The following is a 22,172-nucleotide window of genomic DNA, read 5'->3' on the forward strand; positions in this document are numbered from 1 at the left end:
CGTTACATGTAAGTGTTGTTTTGAAACCTTTAGGTTAACGATCTTGTTAAATGTTGTTAACCCAATGTTTATAATAACAAAAGAGATTTTAAATTATTATATTATCATGATATTATGATGTACGAATATCTCTTAATATGATATATATACATTAAATGTCGTTACAACGATAAACGTTACATATATGTCTCGTTTCAAAATCATTAAGTTAGTAGTCTTGTTTTTACATATGTAGTTCATTGTTAATATAATTAATGATATGTTTACTTATCATAATATCATGTTAACTATATATATAACCATATATATGTCATCATATAGTTTTTTTACAAGTTTTAACGTTCGTGAATCACCGGTCAACTTGGGTGGTCAATTGTCTATATGAAACCTATTTCAATTAATCAGGTCTTAACAAGTTTGATTGCTTAACATGTTGGAAACATTTAATCATGTAAACATCAATCTCAATTAATATATATAAACATGGAAAAGTTCGGGTCACTACAGTACCTACCCGTTAAATAAATTTCGTCCCGAAATTTTAAGCTGTTGAAGGTGTTGACGAATCTTCTGGAAATAGATGCGGGTATTTCTTCTTCATCTGATCTTCACGCTCCCAGGTGAACTCGGGTCCTCTGCGAGCATTCCATCGAACCTTAACAATTGGTATCTTGTTTTGCTTAAGTCTTTTAACCTCACGATCCATTATTTCGACGGGTTCTTCGATGAATTGAAGTTTTTCGTTGATTTGGATTTCATCTAACGGAATAGTGAGATCTTCTTTAGCAAAACATTTCTTCAAATTCGAGACGTGGAAAGTGTTATGTACAGCCGCGAGTTGTTGAGGTAACTCAAGTCGGTAAGCTACTGGTCCGACACGATCAATAATCTTGAATGGTCCAATATACCTTGGATTTAATTTCCCTCGTTTACCAAATCGAACAACGCCTTTCCAAGGTGCAACTTTAAGCATGACCATCTCTCCAATTTCAAATTCTATATCTTTTCTTTTAATGTCAGCGTAGCTCTTTTGTCGACTTTGGGCGGTTTTCAACCGTTGTTGAATTTGGATGATCTTCTCGGTAGTTTCTTGTATAATCTCCGGACCCGTAATCTGTCTATCCCCCACTTCACTCCAAAAAATCGGAGACCTGCACTTTCTACCATAAAGTGCTTCAAACGGCGCCATCTCAATGCCTGAATGGTAGCTGTTGTTGTAGGAAAATTCTGCTAACGGTAGATGTTGTAGTAACCCGAACTAATCCATCCGGACGGAGTCTTCAACAGTTGGTTCCATTGCGATGATCGACTCCAAGTAATGTTCTTAACACGAGCAAATGCACAGCGGAAGACTTAATTCGTACCTGAGAATAACATGCTTTAAAATGTCAACATAAAGTTGGTGAGATATATAGGTTTGATGCTAGCAGCAATATAACTATGGACCACAAGATTTCATATATAAAAATATAATATACTCGCAAGTGTATAAAAATCATTCTGCTTATGTTGAGGCCTCAGTAACCAACCTTAACAGTAATATAATAAGTCATCTTCGCAAAGATGGATATGTACACTCGCAAGTGTATAAATAATCCTCGAAGTACTAAACATCCGCCCACTAGTTCTTATGTCTAGTGCAGCCTACTGGATGGGGGTGTTAAACCCGATAGATCTATCTTTAGGATTCGCGCTTACATGCTATCATAACATATAACTAAATTACCTAGCACATCAATCCGCAGAATATCATTTTTAATCACTAGTGTCCATAACGTAAATCATTTATAAAAACAGCGCATGTATTCTCAGTCCAAAATATTTAAAGTTTAAAAAGGGACTATATACTCACCTAATGTATTTTGTAGTAAAAATACATAGAACGACATTGATCAAGTATAGGGTTGGCCTCGGATTCACGAACCTATATCATTTTTGTATTCATTAATATGTATAACCATAATCGAATACATAATATAATTTTTATATTAATAACTTATTTATTTCATTAAATATATTTATTTCATATATATATATAATGTTTATGAGTATAAAATATACTTTATATAATATCGTTTGTTTGTTAAGTTAATGATAATACTAAAATAATAATATTAGTAACTTTAATAATATAGATGAAATTGTTAGTTTTAATAAAATGTAAATTTTAAGATTGATAAATTTTTAATAAAATTTGGTACAGATAATATCAAATAAAATGAAAACTTTGACAATAACAATAATAATAATTTTAATCATAAAGAAAATAATTATAATAATAATGATACTAATAAAAATGATCTAATACCTTAAAGGATAATAAAAAACACTTTGCCCAAGCCGGGACTCGAACCCATGACCTCCCATTCCCACACCAACACACTCGACCATTGTACCAGTACTGTTTTTCTGTTTTAAAACCATACCCAATAATTATAACCAGACTTTATTTGTCTCCATTTTCTTCCATCTTCTTCCTTTCAAAACTCAGACAAATTCTAATCCTTTCACCTTTAATTCCAGTTACCAAAATGAGTTCAAGACTTAATATCCATCATATAAATACTTTTATGTGGTTAATTGTTTTGAAAAATAAAAAAATAAAAAATAAAAGAGTGCTGCTATTTCTGCTGTTCGTCGCAGCAAGGAAATAAAAAAAAAATTTGTTTTCGATTTCTGTTGTGTTTTGAGAAATTGTTATAACATAAAGTAAGTTTCAAATGATATGTAAAAACGTTCTCAATCAACAATTGGACTCAATTTATAACAGGTTTCTTGAATTTGTTCTGATTTCAAACGGTTTAACTTTTTGTTCAAATCATGGACTTCGAAAATTCGAGATAGATACTGAGATTTGAGGTATGAAATTTGTTTGTACAGATTCATGACAAGATTGTGAATGCTTCTGCTTTACTAGATTTTTAAGTTTGATTCAAAAACGAATTTAGGGTAAAAAGTTGAATGAGCAGAGGTCGATGGTTTTATATTTCTGTTATTGGATTTTTTTTTTTTTTTACAGCAACTAAATCCATAAGTGTGTGTATTGAGTTTGTGTGTAGCAAAAACAATCGTGGGGCACTAATTTATCTGGAAACTGGTTCGACAATTTCTCACGGGTAAACAGAATTAGATATAATAAAACAAATGGATATTCACGTGTTATATATCTATCTGGTTAATTTTTAATACCTGTATTATTTATTATTATTTTTTTTTATATAAAACAGTATTTATTTAATTATTTATCTGTATTATTAAATATATAATTATATACATTTTAATGATAGTAATAATAATGTCCATACTTCTAATAATTAATAATTAATTAATTTAATAATAATACTAATGATATAAATACAAATTTTATTAATAACAATTAAATAATAATAATACTCTTAATATTATATTTAATAATAATTCAAATATAAAAGTAACAATAATATTATTACTAATGATAATAATGTTCATTACAATAAAAAAAAGTATAACAATAATATTATTAATATCAATAATACTATTAATAACATATCAATTTATATATATATATATATATATATATCAATTTATATATTATTTATTGATAATAATGATATATCTAATACCGATGTTAATAATGAAGAAAAAAAATAGTTTTATTATTAGTAGTACTAATAATAATATTAGTTAACCTTACTAATAATAATATTAATATAACATTTACACTTATAATTAATATTTAATATGTTACAACTTTAATTATTCTTTTTACGATTAATGGTTCGTGAATCGTCAGGCATGGTCAAAGGGTAACTGATTATCCGAATATAGATTTCAAACTTTCTAGACTCAATATTACAGATTTTGCTTATCGTGTCGGAAACATATAAAGATTAGGGTTTAAATTTGGTCGGAAATTTCTGGGTCGTTACAGTACCCACCCGTTAAAGAAATTTCGTCCCCGAAATTTGATAGAGGTCGTCATGGATAATAATAGGAATATTTTCATAACGAATATATGGTAATAATGGAGTTTTATCATTATTCAGAGATATAGATAAAACGATTCGATCATGTGAAGCGTACGAATGAAGCTATCACAAAAGAGTGAATTAAGTAAATATGAAATCGTTTTAACCGATGACGTGGTTATGATTGATTTCCGGAATTCACGAGATTTAAAGAAAATCTTTCGTAATAAGATTTGGTTCTTCGGCGATTTAGGAAACAGGATCTTCTTTGATTTAATGCGGCAAATCTGTTGTGATTTCTTTGTCGGATATTTCACTTATAAAACTACCTCCTTCGTTTTCTTATTTCCATATCCACATTTTCTACTCTTTCTCCTTATTCCTTCCTTACAATATTCGTCAATATGCTTCGTCCCATTCTTGTTCTTGATATATTCTTAATTTTCACATCCATCATTCTTCTATTTCATCTACCACCGGAGGTTTTTATTTATTTCTACTATTATCTTGGGATTATAGTGTTTTTAATCTTCCCGTCCTTGAGTCAAGCGAATCATGATCCGGAATTCGTAGGTATAAGTTTTGGAATGAACATAGCTAATGTTCTCAGAAAGAAATGGTAATGGCACGATTTTGATTTGTCAAATTACCAGAATATCCAGGAAAATAGAATTATCAAGATGACATGTTCCTAATTTGTTTGGAGATTAGATAGAATGTAAGAGCCGTGTAACATGGCATATGATGACGGTACTGTGAATCATCACATTCCATTAGAAACTTAACATGACTTACTGTAATATAATGAAGTTGATCAAGTTTCATTATATTATACTAATTCATGCATTAATTCCCAATACTACTTCAATGCATTCATATTTTAAACTCGAAGAGTTCCGAATTTAGAAACTGACACATTTTCTTTTATGTTGTAACGCAGATATCACAGAGAGATACATGATCTCAGATAAGAATAGTTGTGAAAATATCTCCAGAAATATGGAGAATATGTATAACGGAAGATTTGAAGATATCTTATAATATTTAAAGATAAGATGATGATGAAGAATACCATTTGAGAAGGTTTAGAATAAGGGATAGGGTTTTTACTAACGGTTTCAGCAGATACTGAATCGTTTGGATTCTTTGAGGGCAGGTTCAGTCCTTGTATTTGTTCTTTGTTTCCTTCACGGTTAGCTCAATCCATTTTTTTTCAGTACCAATTTTCTATCGAGCGTTCCTAACACTCCCTTCTTTATCATCAAACTTTTGGCCATTTAGGCCATCTACAATTTTACTGTTTCCTCTGCATTCAATGCAGCCATATCTAAATCGTCGATTATCAATCCGAGGTGTTTTCGGACGAATTGTGTTTTTAAATGATTAAACGCTTATGGTAGTATGATGGAATATAAAAGGTTCTCTGGTAACAATAAATAAACATGTATATATTTCGAGGTTATAACAAGGTTGTTTTGAATGAAAAAATCGAAATCAAATTGCTGGAGCTGTGACAAAATTGGCTAATTTGGAAAGGGATTGCAAAGTTATTTTGGGTAATAATAACACTAAAGAAATTAATACTGCTGCGTGTTAGACGTTGACTCAGTCTCCGAGAGTTTTTGAGGTGCATAACTTTATGCAGGAATCTTTTTCCGTAGACGAGGTGCGACTGGTTCAACTTTTCGATAGAGGCGTTTTCAAGAATCATGAAAAATTTGAACGCGAATTGAAATTGTCAAGATACGAATGGGGTTTAAGATAGAATCAAGTGGCAAACTTGAAGAATTGTTTAGTTTCATATGTTATAATCAATATTTTAATTCATTTTAATTGTCCATAGTTAGCAGTCCAATAGTCCGATAAATTCATATATAAATTAAATATATAATATTCGAATTAATTAATACATATCGTGACCCGTGTACCGGTCTCAGTGTCGCTCACAACTCAAACCATATATATATTTTGGAATCCACCTCAACCCTGTATAGCCAGCTATAGAGTGTCTATGGTCGTTCCGAAATATATATATAGATGGGTCGATATGATAAGTCGAAACCTTGCATACGTGTCCCGACGGTATGTAAAGTGCGGAAATTAAATAACAGTAAATAAAATTGCGAGAATGTAAATTGCGAGAATGTAAATTGCGAGAATGTAAATTGCGATAAATTAAATGTTAGCTGGGAACAGTTAGCCGGAACAGTTAGCGTGTAATCCTTAACAATATTTCAATTAGTTAATCCGTTTGTTTCTAACAATTTTTATTATATCCAATGTTTTCTTCATTATGCCACTTGTTGGATTATGATAGGTCAAAATCCAAACATGAAATTTGAACGGAAATAGTTATTCTGTGGTGAACAGATACGTATATCGGTGATTGTAAATAGGATAATAGATGACCGTTGAATCAGATTTGAAGAATGTACAGTGCAACTTATTAATGCGAAATCTAAATATTCGTCGGGTACTACCTACCCGTTAAAATATTTTCATCATTAATAGTTTGTACGAAAGAATTTTCTAATTACAATCTTTATGAAAATATACTAACATATATATTTTCTTCAGATGTAATTATAGATTTAATGAGTCAATAAGATATTAAACTCACTTGATTTATCGTTAATACTAGATTACATAATCTCTAAAACTTTAGAAATTACACAATCACCATGCAGAATGAAAATATATGAGGTGGAACGATACGTAAAGCGAAGGTATTCAATGTGGAACGATATGTAAAACGAAGTTCATACTCGGAGTACAGATGGTAATATTGAGGCGGGTGAGGTTGATATCCGAGGTATAGTTTGTGATGTTGAAATTTATGACGTGATTGTGGTTGGGGTGATAAGAATATTGTCGGCATTGAGGATGGTGGTACGGATTATGCTGCTGGTACTACTGCTGATGTTTGTAACCTTCGCACCGTGTTCTCCAAAGTCGTCACACGAGCACGTAGTTCGTTAACTCCTTCTAGTACTACGGAATGATTGACGGTTGAAGCGAGCGAATGAATAAGATTCAAAATGTGGAATATTATATAACCGTGACGAGCTATTTTAAAGAAATGAGAGAGAAAATGGTTTCTCGAATAGGTTTGCCGGTAAGTGCTTCAGGTTTATCGTCAAAAGAATAATTTGGTGGATGGAATGAATCTTCGACGTGAAATGATTTTCGGATATCGAATGATATTCTAGCTATATAGAATATCTATATATATAATATTAAAGATTTCGTAGACTACAAAGGAACCTACGACATATGTCAGGCAAGTCTACAGATATGCTAAGATATGGATTATCAGATACGCTAAAATATGAATTTTGTCTATACACTATCGATGCACTAAATGCAGTAAGACGTGTCTAGACTTAAGAGTGATAAGCAGGGAATTCCCTAGGGATGATAAGCAGATGATTTCCGACTAGAATGATAAGCAAAACTTTTTGACAGGTAGACACGGTCAAAGTCCAGACTCATTAATGTATCCTAACAACTACTAGGTAGACACACTAATACAAGACCTGGTTCTCTAAGACCAACGCTCTGATACCAACTGTAGTAACCCGAACTAATCCATCCGGACGGAGTCTTCAACAGTTGGTTCCATTGCGATGATCGACTCCAAGTAATGTTCTTAACACGAGCAAATGCACAGCGGAAGACTTAATTCGTACCTGAGAATAACATGCTTTAAAATGTCAACATAAAGTTGGTGAGATATATAGGTTTGATGCTAGCAGCAATATAACTATGGACCACAAGATTTCATATATAAAAATATAATATACTCGCAAGTGTATAAAAATCATTCTGCTTATGTTGAGGCCTCAGTAACCAACCTTAACAGTAATATAATAAGTCATCTTCGCAAAGATGGATATGTACACTCGCAAGTGTATAAATAATCCTCGAAGTACTAAACATCCGCCCACTAGTTCTTATGTCTAGTGCAGCCTACTGGATGGGGGTGTTAAACCCGATAGATCTATCTTTAGGATTCGCGCTTACATGCTATCATAACATATAACTAAATTACCTAGCACATCAATCCGCAGAATATCATTTTTAATCACTAGTGTCCATAACGTAAATCATTTATAAAAACAGCGCATGTATTCTCAGCCCAAAATATTTAAAGTTTAAAAAGGGACTATATACTCACCTAATGTATTTTGTAGTAAAAATACATAGAACGACATTGATCAAGTATAGGGTTGGCCTCGGATTCACGAACCTATATCATTTTTGTATTCATTAATATGTATAACCATAATCGAATACATAATATAATTTTTATATTAATAACTTATTTATTTCATTAAATATATTTATTTCATATATATATATAATGTTTATGAGTATAAAATATACTTTATATAATATCGTTTGTTTGTTAAGTTAATGATAATACTAAAATAATAATATTAGTAACTTTAATAATATAGATGAAATTGTTAGTTTTAATAAAATGTAAATTTTAAGATTGATAAATTTTTAATAAAATTTGGTACAGATAATATCAAATAAAATGAAAACTTTGACAATAACAATAATAATAATTTTAATCATAAAGAAAATAATTATAATAATAATGATACTAATAAAAATGATCTAATACCTTAAAGGATAATAAAAAAACACTTTGCCCAAGCCGGGACTCGAACCCATGACCTCCCATTCCCACACCAACACACTCGACCATTGTACCAGTACTGTTTTTCTGTTTTAAAACCATACCCAATAATTATAACCAGACTTTATTTGTCTCCATTTTCTTCCATCTTCTTCCTTTCAAAACTCAGACAAATTCTAATCCTTTCACCTTTAATTCCAGTTACCAAAATGAGTTCCAGACTTAATATCCATCATATAAATACTTTTATGTGGTTAATTGTTTTGAAAAATAAAAAAATAAAAAATAAAAGAGTGCTGCTATTTCTGCTGTTCGTCGCAGCAAGGAAATAAAAAAAAAATTTGTTTTCGATTTCTGTTGTGTTTTGAGAAATTGTTATAACATAAAGTAAGTTTCAAATGATATGTAAAAACGTTCTCAATCAACAATTGGACTCAATTTATAACAGGTTTCTTGAATTTGTTCTGATTTCAAACGGTTTAACTTTTTGTTCAAATCATGGACTTCGAAAATTCGAGATAGATACTGAGATTTGAGGTATGAAATTTGTTTGTACAGATTCATGACAAGATTGTGAATGCTTCTGCTTTACTAGATTTTTAAGTTTGATTCAAAAACGAATTTAGGGTAAAAAGTTGAATGAGCAGAGGTCGATGGTTTTATATTTCTGTTATTGGATTTTTTTTTTTTTTACAGCAACTAAATCCATAAGTGTGTGTATTGAGTTTGTGTGTAGCAAAAACAATCGTGGGGCACTAATTTATCTGGAAACTGGTTCGACAATTTCTCACGGGTAAACAGAATTAGATATAATAAAACAAATGGATATTCACGTGTTATATATCTATCTGGTTAATTTTTAATACCTGTATTATTTATTATTATTTTTTTTATATAAAACAGTATTTATTTAATTATTTATCTGTATTATTAAATATATAATTATATACATTTTAATGATAGTAATAATAATGTCCATACTTCTAATAATTAATAATTAATTAATTTAATAATAATACTAATGATATAAATACAAATTTTATTAATAACAATTAAATAATAATAATACTCTTAATATTATATTTAATAATAATTCAAATATAAAAGTAACAATAATATTATTACTAATGATAATAATGTTCATTACAATAAAAAAAAGTATAACAATAATATTATTAATATCAATAATACTATTAATAACATATCAATTTATATATATATATATATATATCAATTTATATATTATTTATTGATAATAATGATATATCTAATACCGATGTTAATAATGAAGAAAAAAAATAGTTTTATTATTAGTAGTACTAATAATAATATTAGTTAACCTTACTAATAATAATATTAATATAACATTTACACTTATAATTAATATTTAATATGTTACAACTTTAATTATTCTTTTTACGATTAATGGTTCGTGAATCGTCAGGCATGGTCAAAGGGTAACTGATTATCCGAATATAGATTTCAAACTTTCTAGACTCAATATTACAGATTTTGCTTATCGTGTCGGAAACATATAAAGATTAGGGTTTAAATTTGGTCGGAAATTTCTGGGTCGTTACAGATGTCGATCCCAACTGTTTCCGAAATCAATAACACATGCTCGTAGCATGTCTTCAAGCGTTTGTATCGTCCTTTCGCTCTGCCCATCAGTTTGTGGATGATAGGCAGTACTCATGTCTAGACGAGTTCCTAATGCTTGCTGTAATGTCTGCCAGAATATTGAAATAAATCTGCCATCCCTATCAGAGATAATAGAGATTGGTATTCCATGTCTGGTGACGACTTCCTTCAAATACAGTCGTGCTAACTTCTCCATCTTGTCATCTTCTCTTATTGGTAGGAAGTGTGCTGATTTGGTGAGACGATCAACTATTACCCAAATAGTATCAAAACCACTTGCAGTCCTTGGCAATTTAGTGATGAAATCCATGGTAATGTTTTCCCATTTCCATTCCGGGATTTCGGGTTGTTGAAGTAGACCTGATGGTTTCTGATGCTCAGCTTTGACCTTAGAACACGTCAAACATTCTCCTACGTATTTAGCAACATCGGCTTTCATACCCGGCCACCAAAAATGTTTCTTGAGATCCTTGTACATCTTCCCCGTTCCAGGATGTATTGAGTATCTGGTTTTATGAGCTTCTCTAAGTACCATTTCTCTCATATCTCCAAATTTTGGTACCCAAATCCTTTCAGCCCTATACCGGGTTCCGTCTTCCCGAATATTAAGATGCTTCTCCGATCCTTTGGGTATTTCATCCTTTAAATTTCCCTCTTTTAAAACTCCTTGTTGCGCCTCCTTTATTTGAGTAGTAATGTTATTATGAATCATTATATTCATAGATTTTACTCGAATGGGTTCTCTATCCTTCCTGCTCAAGGCATCGGCTACCACATTTGCCTTCCCCGGGTGGTAACGAATCTCAAAATCGTAATCATTCAATAATTCAATCCACCTACGCTGCCTCATATTCAGTTGTTTCTGATTAAATATGTGTTGAAGACTTTTGTGGTCGGTATATATAATACTTTTGACCCCATATAAGTAGTGCCTCCAAGTCTTTAATGCAAAAACAACCGCGCCTAATTCCAAATCATGCGTCGTATAATTTTGTTCGTGAATCTTCAATTGTCTAGACGCATAAGCAATCACCTTCGTTCGTTGCATTAATACACAACCGAGACCTTGCTTTGATGCGTCACAATAAATCACAAAATCATCATTCCCTTCAGGCAATGACAATATAGGTGCCGTAGTTAGCTTTTTCTTCAATAACTGAAACGCTTTCTCTTGTTCATCATTCCATTCAAATTTCTTCCCTTTATGCGTTAATGCAGTCAAGGGTTTTGCTATTCTGGAAAAGTCTTGGATGAACCTTCTGTAGTAACCAGCTAGTCCTAAAAACTGGCGTATGTGTTTCGGAGTTTTCGGGGTTTTCCACTTTTCAACAGTTTCTATCTTTGCCGGATCCACCTTAATACCTTCTTTGTTCACTATGTGACCGAGGAATTGAACTTCTTCCAACCAAAATGCACACTTTGAAAACTTAGCGTACAATTCTTCCTTCCTCAATACTTCTAACACCTTTCTCAAATGTTCACCGTGTTCTTGGTCATTCTTTGAGTAAATAAGTATGTCATCAATGAAAACAATGACAAACTTGTCAAGGTATGGTCCACACACTCGGTTCATAAGGTCCATGAACACATCTGGTGCATTAGTTAAACCAAACGGCATGACCATAAACTCGTAATGACCGTAACGTGTTCTGAAAGCAGTCTTTGGAATATCATCTTCTTTCACCCGCATTTGATGATACCCGGAACGTAAGTCAATCTTTGAATAAACAGACGAGCCTTGTAATTGATCAAATAAGTCGTCGATTCTCGGTAGTGGGTAGCGGTTCTTGATGGTAAGTTTGTTCAACTCTCGGTAGTCGATACACAACCTGAATGTACCATCTTTCTTCTTGACAAACAAAACAGGAGCTCCCCACGGTGATGTGCTTGGTCGAATGAAACCACGCTCTAAAAGTTCTTGTAATTGGCTTTGCAGTTCTTTCATCTCGCTGGGTGCGAGTCTGTAAGGAGCACGAGCTATTGGTGCAGCTCCTGGTACAAGATCTATTTGAAATTCAACGGATCGATGTGGGGGTAATCCCGGTAATTCTTTCGGAAATACATCGGGAAATTCTTTTGCAATGGGAACATCATTGATGCTCTTTTCTTCAGTTTGTACTTTCTCGACGTGTGTTAGAACAGCATAGCAACCTTTTCTTATTAGTTTTTGTGCCTTCAAATTACTAATAAGATGTAGCTTCGTGTTGCCCTTTTCTCCGTACACCATTAAGGGTTTTCCTTTTTCTCGTATAATGCGAATTGCATTTTTGTAACAAACGATCTCCGCTTTCACTTCTTTCAACCAGTCCATACCGATTATCACATCAAAACTCCCTAACTCTACTGGTATCAAATCAATCTTAAATGTTTCGCTAACTAGTTTAATTTCTCGATTCCGACATATATTATCTGCTGAAATTAATTTACCATTTGCTAATTCGAGTAAAAATTTACTATCCAAAGGCGTCAATGGACAACTTAATTTAGCACAAAAATCTCTACTCATATAGCTTCTATCCGCACCCGAATCAAATAAAACGTAAGCAGATTTATTGTCAATAAGAAACGTACCCGTAACAAGCTCCGGGTCTTCCTGTGCCTCTACCGCATTAATATTGAAAACTCTTCCACGGCCTTGTCCATTCGTGTTCTCCTGGTTCGGGCAATTTCTAATAATGTGGCCTGGTTTTCCACATTTATAACAAACTACATTGGCATAACTTGCTCCGACACTACTTGCTCCGCCATTACTCGTTCCGACACCATTTGTTCCTTTCGTTCTATTAACCCCTGGTCCGTAGACCTCACACTTCGCCGCGCTATGACCATTTCTTTTACACTTGTTGCAAAATTTGGTGCAGAACCCCGAGTGATTCTTTTCACACCTTTGGCATAGTTGCTTCTGATTGTTGTTGTTGTTGCGGTTATTATTGTTGTTGGGATGATTGTTGTAGTTGCTGTTGTTGTTGTTGTTGTTGTTGTTGTTGTTGGGCCGTTTGTTGTAGTTGCGATTGATGTTGCGATTGTTGGGATAATTGTTGCGATTATTGTTGTAATTGCTGTTGTTGTTGTATTGGTGATTCTTATCACCGTTTTCCTCCCACTTTCTTTTGACTTGCTTCACATTGGCCTCTTCAGCAGTCTGTTCTTTAATTCTTTCTTCAATCTGGTTCACTAGTTTGTGAGCCATTCTACATGCCTGTTGTATGGAGGCGGGCTCGTGTGAACTTATATCTTCTTGGATTCTTTCCGGTAATCCTTTCACAAACGCGTCGATCTTCTCTTCCTCATCTTCGAATGCTCCCGGACACAATAGGCACAATTCTGTGAATCGTCTTTCATACGTGGTAATATCAAATCCTTGGGTTCGTAACCCTCTAAGTTCTGTCTTGAGCTTATTGACCTCGGTTCTGGGACGGTACTTCTCGTTCATCAAGTGCTTGAATGCTGACCACGGTAGTGCGTACGCATCATCTTGTCCCACTTGCTCTAGATAGGTATTCCACCATGTTAACGCAGAACCTGTGAAGGTATGCGTAGCGTACTTCACTTTGTCCTCTTCAGTACACTTACTTATGGCAAACACCGATTCAACCTTCTCGGTCCACCGTTTCAATCCGATCGGTCCTTCGGTTCCATCAAATTCCAAAGGTTTGCAGGCAGTGAATTCTTTGTAGGTGCATCCTACACGATTTCCTGTACTGCTAGATCCAAGGTTATTGTTGGTATGTAGCGCAGCCTGTACTGCGGCTATGTTTGAAGCTAGAAAAGTACGGAATTCCTCTTCATTCATATTCACGGTGTGTCGAGTAGTCGGTGCCATTTCCTTCAAAATAGTTAAATGGAACAAGTTAATCATACAGAATATTAAGAGTAGTTAATAGTATTTCGTAGCATAATATGAACTCATTTATAAAAGCTTTTTCTTCATATTAGCGTTTTATAAGTTTAAATTCGGGTAGTACCTACCCGTTAAGTTCATACTTAGTAGCTAATATACAATTCAACTACTACAATTCTATATGAAAAACTGATTGTAATAATATTTCGCGTTCAAACTTTTATACAATATTTTACAAACTTACAATACCGCTTATTTTACATAAAGCATGAAATATAGCACACAATAACTTTGATACAAGATAGTTGTGAAGACAATTCTAGCTAGTACACAAGTCGTTCAGCAAAGGCAATAAAGACACGTAATTCATACGTCCAGAAACAAGTCATGCATTCTGGTTTTACTAGGACTACTTCCCATCCTTGGTCTTGTGCAACATAACCGTTATGGCCGTTGATAAGACAGCGTGTTGTAACGTCATCAAAGGGACGAGGGTTACGTAATGTCCAACAGTCCCGTAATAATCTAAAAACCTCATTTCTTACCCCAATTACCGACTCCGTCACTTGTGGAAACGTTTTGTTTAATAGTTGTAGCCCGATGTTCTTGTTCTCATTTTGGTGAGAAGCGAACATTACTAATCCGTAAGCATAACATGCTTCTTTATGTTGCATGTTAGCCGCTTTTTCTAAATCACGAAGTCCAATATTCGGATATATTGAGTCAAAATAATTTCTTAACCCGTTGCGTAAAATAGCATTTGGGTTCCCCGCAATATATGCGTTAAAGTAAACACATCGTAACTTATGGGTTTCCCAATGTGATATCCCCCATCTTTCAAACGAAAGTCTCTTATAAACCAAGACATTCTTGGAACGTTCTTCGAATGTCTTACAAACTGATCTCGCCTTAAATAGTTGTGCCGAAGAATTCTGGCCGACTCTAGACAAGATTTCATCAATCATGTCTCCGGGTAGGTCTCTTAAAATATTGGGTTGTCTATCCATTTTGTGTTTTTAAACTGTAAAATAGACAAGAGTTAGATTCATAAAAAAAATACTTATTAATACAAGCAATTTTTACATATATCATAAAGCATAAGAACACTATATTCCATATATTACACCACACGAATACAACTATCTTATTCCGACTCGCTCGTTTCTTCTTCTTCGGTTTTGGTTCGTTTTGCCAAGTTTCTAGGGATATATGATGTTCCCATAATACGAGCCGTCGTTGTCCACATTGGTTTAGAAAAACCTGGTGGTTTAGAGGTTCCCGGGTCATTGTTACAACTTAAGGACTTCGGGGGTTGACGATACATATAAAGTTCATCGGGGTTGGAATTAGATTTCTCTATTTTTATGCCCTTTCCCTTATTATTTTCTTTTGCCTTTTTAAATTCAGTTGGGGTAATTTCTATAACATCATCGGAATTCTCGTCGGAATCCGATTCATCGGAGAATTGGTAATCCTCCCAATATTTTGCTTCCTTGGCGGAAACACCATTGACCATAATTAACTTTGGTCGGTTGGTTGAGGATTTTCTTTTACTTAACCGTTTTATTATTTCCCCCACCGGTTCTATTTCTTCATCCGGTTCCGATTCTTCTTCCGGTTCCGATTCTTCTTCCGGTTCCGACTCTTCTTCCGGTTCCTCTTCGGGAACTTGTGAATCAGTCCACAAATCATTCCAATTTACATTTGACTCTTCATTATTATTAGGTGAGTCAATGGGACTTGTTCTAGAGGTAGACATCTATCACATAATATCAAACACGTTAAGAGATTAATATATCACATAATATTCATATGTTAAAAATATATAGTTTCCAACAAAAATGTTAAGCAATCATTTTTAAAGAAAACACGGTCGAAGTCCAGACTCACTAATGCATCCTAACAAACTCGATAAGACACACTAATGCAAATTTTCTGGTTCTCTAAGACCAACGCTCGGATACCAACTGAAATGTCCCGTTCTTATTGATTAAAAACGTTCCATATTAATTGATTTCGTTGCGAGGTTTTGACCTCTATATGAGACGTTTTTCAAAGACTGCATTCATTTTTAAACAAACCATAACCTTTATTTCATCAATAAAGGTTTAAAAAGCTTTACGTAGATTATCAAATAATGATAATCTAAAATATCCTGTTTACACACGACCATTACATAATGGTTTACAATACAAATATGTTACAACAAAATAAGTTTCTTGAATGCAGTTTTTACACAATATCATACAAGCATGGACTCCAAATCTTGTCCTTATTTAAGTATGCGACAGCGGAAGCTCTTAATAATCACCTGAGAATAAACATGCTTAAAACGTCAACAAAAATGTTGGTGAGTTATAGGTTTAACCTATATATATCAAATCGTAACAATAGACCACAAGATTTCATATTTCAATACACATCCCATACATAGAGATAAAAATCATTCATATGGTGAACACCTGGTAACCGACAATAACAAGATGCATATATAAGAATATCCCCATCATTCCGGGACACCCTTCGGATATGATATAAATTTCGAAGTACTAAAGCATCCGGTACTTTGGATGGGGTTTGTTAGGCCCAATAGATCTATCTTTAGGATTCGCGTCAATTAGGGTGTCTGTTCCCTAATTCTTAGATTACCAGACTTAATAAAAAGGGGCATATTCGATTTCGATAATTCAACCATAGAATGTAGTTTCACGTACTTGTGTCTATTTTGTAAATCATTTATAAAACCTGCATGTATTCTCATCCCAAAAATATTAGATTTTAAAAGTGGGACTATAACTCACTTTCACAGATTTTTACTTCGTCGGGAAGTAAGACTTGGCCACTGGTTGATTCACGAACCTATAACAATATATACATATATATCAAAGTATGTTCAAAATATATTTACAACACTTTTAATATATTTTGATGTTTTAAGTTTATTAAGTCAGCTGTCCTCGTTAGTAACCTACAACTAGTTGTCCACAGTTAGATGTACAGAAATAAATCGATAAATATTATCTTGAATCAATCCACGACCCAGTGTATACGTATCTCAGTATTGATCACAACTCAAACTATATATATTTTGGAATCAACCTCAACCCTGTATAGCTAACTCCAACATTCACATATAGAGTGTCTATGGTTGTTCCGAAATATATATAGATGTGTCGACATGATAGGTCGAAACATTGTATACGTGTCTATGGTATCTCAAGATTACATAATATATAATACAAGTTGATTAAGTTATGGTTGGAATAGATTTGTTACCAATTTTCACGTAGCTAAAATGAGAAAAATTATCCAATCTTGTTTTACCCATAACTTCTTCATTTTAAATCCGTTTTGAGTGAATCAAATTGCTATGGTTTCATATTGAACTCTATTTTATGAATCTAAACAAAAAAAGTATAGGTTTCTAGTCGGAAAAATAAGTTACAAGTCGTTTTTGTAAAGGTAGTCATTTCAGTCGAAAGAACGACGTCTAGATGACCATTTTAGAAAACATACTTCCACTTTGAGTTTAACCATAATTTTTGGATATAGTTTCATGTTCATAATAAAAATCATTTTCTCAGAATAACAACTTTTAAATCAAAGTTTATCATAGTTTTTAATTAACTAACCCAAAACAGCCCGCGGTGTTACTACGACGGCGTAAATCCGGTTTTACGGTGTTTTTCGTGTTTCCAGGTTTTAAATCATTAAGTTAGCATATCATATAGATATAGAACATGTGTTTAGTTGATTTTAAAAGTCAAGTTAGAAGGATTAACTTTTGTTTGCGAACAAGTTTAGAATTAACTAAACTATGTTCTAGTGATTACAAGTTTAAACCTTCGAATAAGATAGCTTTATATGTATGAATCGAATGATGTTATGAACATCATTACTACCTTAAGTTCCTTGGATGAACCTACTGGAAAAGAGAAAAATGGATCTAGCTTCAATGGATCCTTGGATGGCTCAAAGTTCTTGAAGCAAAATCATGACACGAAAACAAGTTCAAGTAAGATCATCACTTGAAATAAGATTGTTATAGTTATAGAAATTGAACCAAAGTTTGAATATGATTATTACCTTGTATTAGAATGATAACCTACTGTAAGAAACAAAGATTTCTTGAGGTTGGATGATCACCTTACAAGATTGGAAGTGAGCTAGCAAACTTGAAAGTATTCTTGATTTTATGAAACTAGAACTTTTGGAATTTATGAAGAACACTTAGAACTTGAAGATAGAACTTGAGAGAGTTCAATTAGATGAAGAAAATTGAAGAATGAAAGTGTTTGTAGGTGTTTTTGGTCGTTGGTGTATGGATTAGATATAAAGGATATGTAATTTTGTTTTCATGTAAATAAGTCATGAATGATTACTCATATTTTTGTAATCTTATGAGATATTTCATGCTAGTTGCCAAATGATGGTTCCCACATGTGTTAGGTGACTCACATGGGCTGCTAAGAGCTGATCATTGGAGTGTATATACCAATAGTACATACATCTAAAAGCTGTGTATTGTACGAGTACGAATACGGGTGCATACGAGTAGAATTGTTGATGAAACTGAACGAGAATGTAATTGTAAGCATTTTTGTTAAGTAGAAGTATTTTGATAAGTGTATTGAAGTCTTTCAAAAGTGTATAAATACATATTAAAACACTACATGTATATACATTTTAACTGAGTCGTTAAGTCATCGTTAGTCGTTACATGTAAGTGTTGTTTTGAAACCTTTAGGTTAACGATCTTGTTAAATGTTGTTAACCCAATGTTTATAATAACAAAAGAGATTTTAAATTATTATATTATCATGATATTATGATGTACGAATATCTCTTAATATGATATATATACATTAAATGTCGTTACAACGATAAACGTTACATATATGTCTCGTTTCAAAATCATTAAGTTAGTAGTCTTGTTTTTACATATGTAGTTCATTGTTAATATAATTAATGATATGTTTACTTATCATAATATCATGTTAACTATATATATAACCATATATATGTCATCATATAGTTTTTTTACAAGTTTTAACGTTCGTGAATCACCGGTCAACTTGGGTGGTCAATTGTCTATATGAAACCTATTTCAATTAATCAGGTCTTAACAAGTTTGATTGCTTAACATGTTGGAAACATTTAATCATGTAAACATCAATCTCAATTAATATATATAAACATGGAAAAGTTCGGGTCACTACAAATCTAGACTACAACCGAATAGTTAACCATTGCATCCTGACTTGCATTTGCTATAGATAGCACTTACTTGACTACTTTTGCATTTATACTAAAACCTTTCTTAGGTGAACTCCATAATGGTGCCAAATTTTCCTCATGCGAACTCGTACTCTACCACTTTCTGGTAGCACACGTAAACTTAAGATTCATACGCGTAAGGAGGATGACGACTACGTTAGTTACGCTAGTTCGGGAACTCTGTCTCCCAAGTTGTTATTCGCCACCGTCCCAGCTTACTATCCACAAGTGCTATAAAGTTTCCACCACCATGGCAATCACTAGCCACTACCGATGTTACACCAGTATTCTTCACTATCTACCACTTTTTGTTACTACCACCAATACTCTAGGTGAGCATCGTTGTGACGATCGCTCCAAATCCATATGGACGAACACGTCATTCATTGATTTCATTGCGAGGTATTTGACCTCTATATGATACATTTTGTAAACATTGCATTCTTTTGAAAAGGCACACCATAAATGAATATTTAAATCAAAGGTTTTCGACATCTGATGATTTCTACATATAGACAATCACCATAAATAATAGTTTACAACAGTATTTCCGTTGACAATGCAGTCAAAATAAGATACATGGTGATGATTTGGTGAATGCAACGTCTCCTTGAAAAATATGTCATGTAAGACTCCATGCACATAGCTTGTTTAACATCTAAGCAAACAGCTGAAGACTTCTAGGAAACCTGAGAATAAACATGCTAACAAGTGTCAACACAAAGGTTGGTGAGTTCATAGTTTTAATGTTGCGCATAATCTGTATATAAAGGTGGATCACAAGATTTCAGTTGTTCAATCCAGAAACGTTTATCAAAATATTCTACGAAATTGAGCACCCTGGTAACTAAACTTAACGTATATATAATTTGTACCCTTTGTATAATCATCTTAATAATACACGCAAACCAACGTGTACGCTTCTCAAATAGCATACGTCCGTTAAAAGGCTAGTGCTCTAGCTCGGACGGGGATATCAAGCCCTATGGATCCATATACTACTACTCGCGCCCACCAGTTCTTATAACTGGCAGTTAACAGTTACCAAAGCTAAGGGATTTTCGGTTCAAACTCAGTGTAGAATTTAGTATGTACTTGTATCCATTGCGTTTAAAATAAAGTGCATGTATTCTCAGCTCAAAAATATATATTGCAAAAGCAATTAAAAAGGGATCAATGAAACTCACCTTAGCAGCATATAAAGTCGTTCACCAAAATGTGATCGAAACACGGATTACCAAATAACCGTAGATCTCAACCTAGAGAACATATGTTGGTCAATAAATGTCTATCAAGTTAGGTCAGGTAATAGTGTATCACAATCCTAATGCTCGATATTGACATACAAAAGTTATCCAATGTTGTTTCAAAAAGTCAATTTTGACAACAAAACGAGACGTACCTTATATAAGGATTCATTTACTCGGTTGGTAATATTCAAAAATCTAATTTATCAATCTCGTAAACAAGTTGTTTAAATCTTAATTGTAGATTCAAAAGCAATTTCAATTAACTTCAATCATAATTCAGTTGCTCATATCTTTTAATCCGTTCATTGAAATTATTCGATATCTAAATGAAAAGTTATTGATTTTTCGCCAGCTTTCCAAAAACATGTATATCATATACCTTTTACCAGTAATATATGTATTTAATTCGTGGTACATCATAAACTGTTTAACAAGGAAATTTAGCATACAAGAATGTATAAATATATATACTCGAGCACTAGACATGGATACACAATTATTATATAAAAGATAAAATATAAGTACTTACATATCAATATTGAGATTCAATATTGTAGAAAAGTACGTAGATGTAACGGAGATGATAACACTAGGTTTGACTTGCAAATAATACCCATGAATATTACCCATAACCTCCTTGGCAATAACCCATAATTTCCTTAGTTTTATCCCGCTCATAAAACTATTTTGAAAGTGACACGCTCATGACCTCGTCGTAGTATTTTATGTATAATACTAATAATAATACAAATACTACTAATAATAATAAGATTAATAATAATATTAATCTTAATAATAATAATAATAATAATAATATAATTAATAAATATAATACGAAGTAATTTTTTAAATTAAAACAGAGGCAGATATCTCGAGCTTTATAGGTGTGGCCTGTCCAGGACTGCCATGCGATCGCATGGCCTCCAAGACCATTTCCCATGCGATCGCATGGGATGGATTTCCAGCTCATGATCTTTTAACTTCTAGTTTGTCGACATATTTTTTAATTATTAATATAATATATTTAATTTATATAATTAATTATATATTATATTAAATTCACATGCATAGTTGACTTGTAACTTTCGTTCTGATAAGTCGTACGTCGTCACTCGACTTATGTCCCGGTTCCGGTTTTTCGAACGTCCTATCGTATACTGAGAAAACTTGTACTTTACGTTTCGTGAATCGTACCTTTGTCAAAATATAGTCTTAAATCATCCATAAATTATACCACTGTAGCAAGTTACTGTAGCAAAGGTCAATTTTTACTGTAGCAATTCACTGTAGCAAAGTCAATTTCACTGTAGCAAATAGTGATTTTCAAAAACACTGTAGCATTTTGGGTACTGTAGCAATTTGAAAATGTTACTATCGTTTACTAAATAACTTGAAATTATATATATATATATATATATGTATATATCTTTTTAATATATATAAATTAGTTTTTAAATACACATTAGAAGTTATTTATAAATAAATTTTAATAATAAATATTTCAACTTATCATATATATTCAAAAAGATATTTAAACCAATAAGTTTAATGTACGGTATCAAATAATT

Source organism: Rutidosis leptorrhynchoides, chromosome 2 (genome assembly GCF_046630445.1).
Source record: "Rutidosis leptorrhynchoides isolate AG116_Rl617_1_P2 chromosome 2, CSIRO_AGI_Rlap_v1, whole genome shotgun sequence".
Taxonomy (NCBI): domain Eukaryota; kingdom Viridiplantae; phylum Streptophyta; class Magnoliopsida; order Asterales; family Asteraceae; genus Rutidosis; species Rutidosis leptorrhynchoides.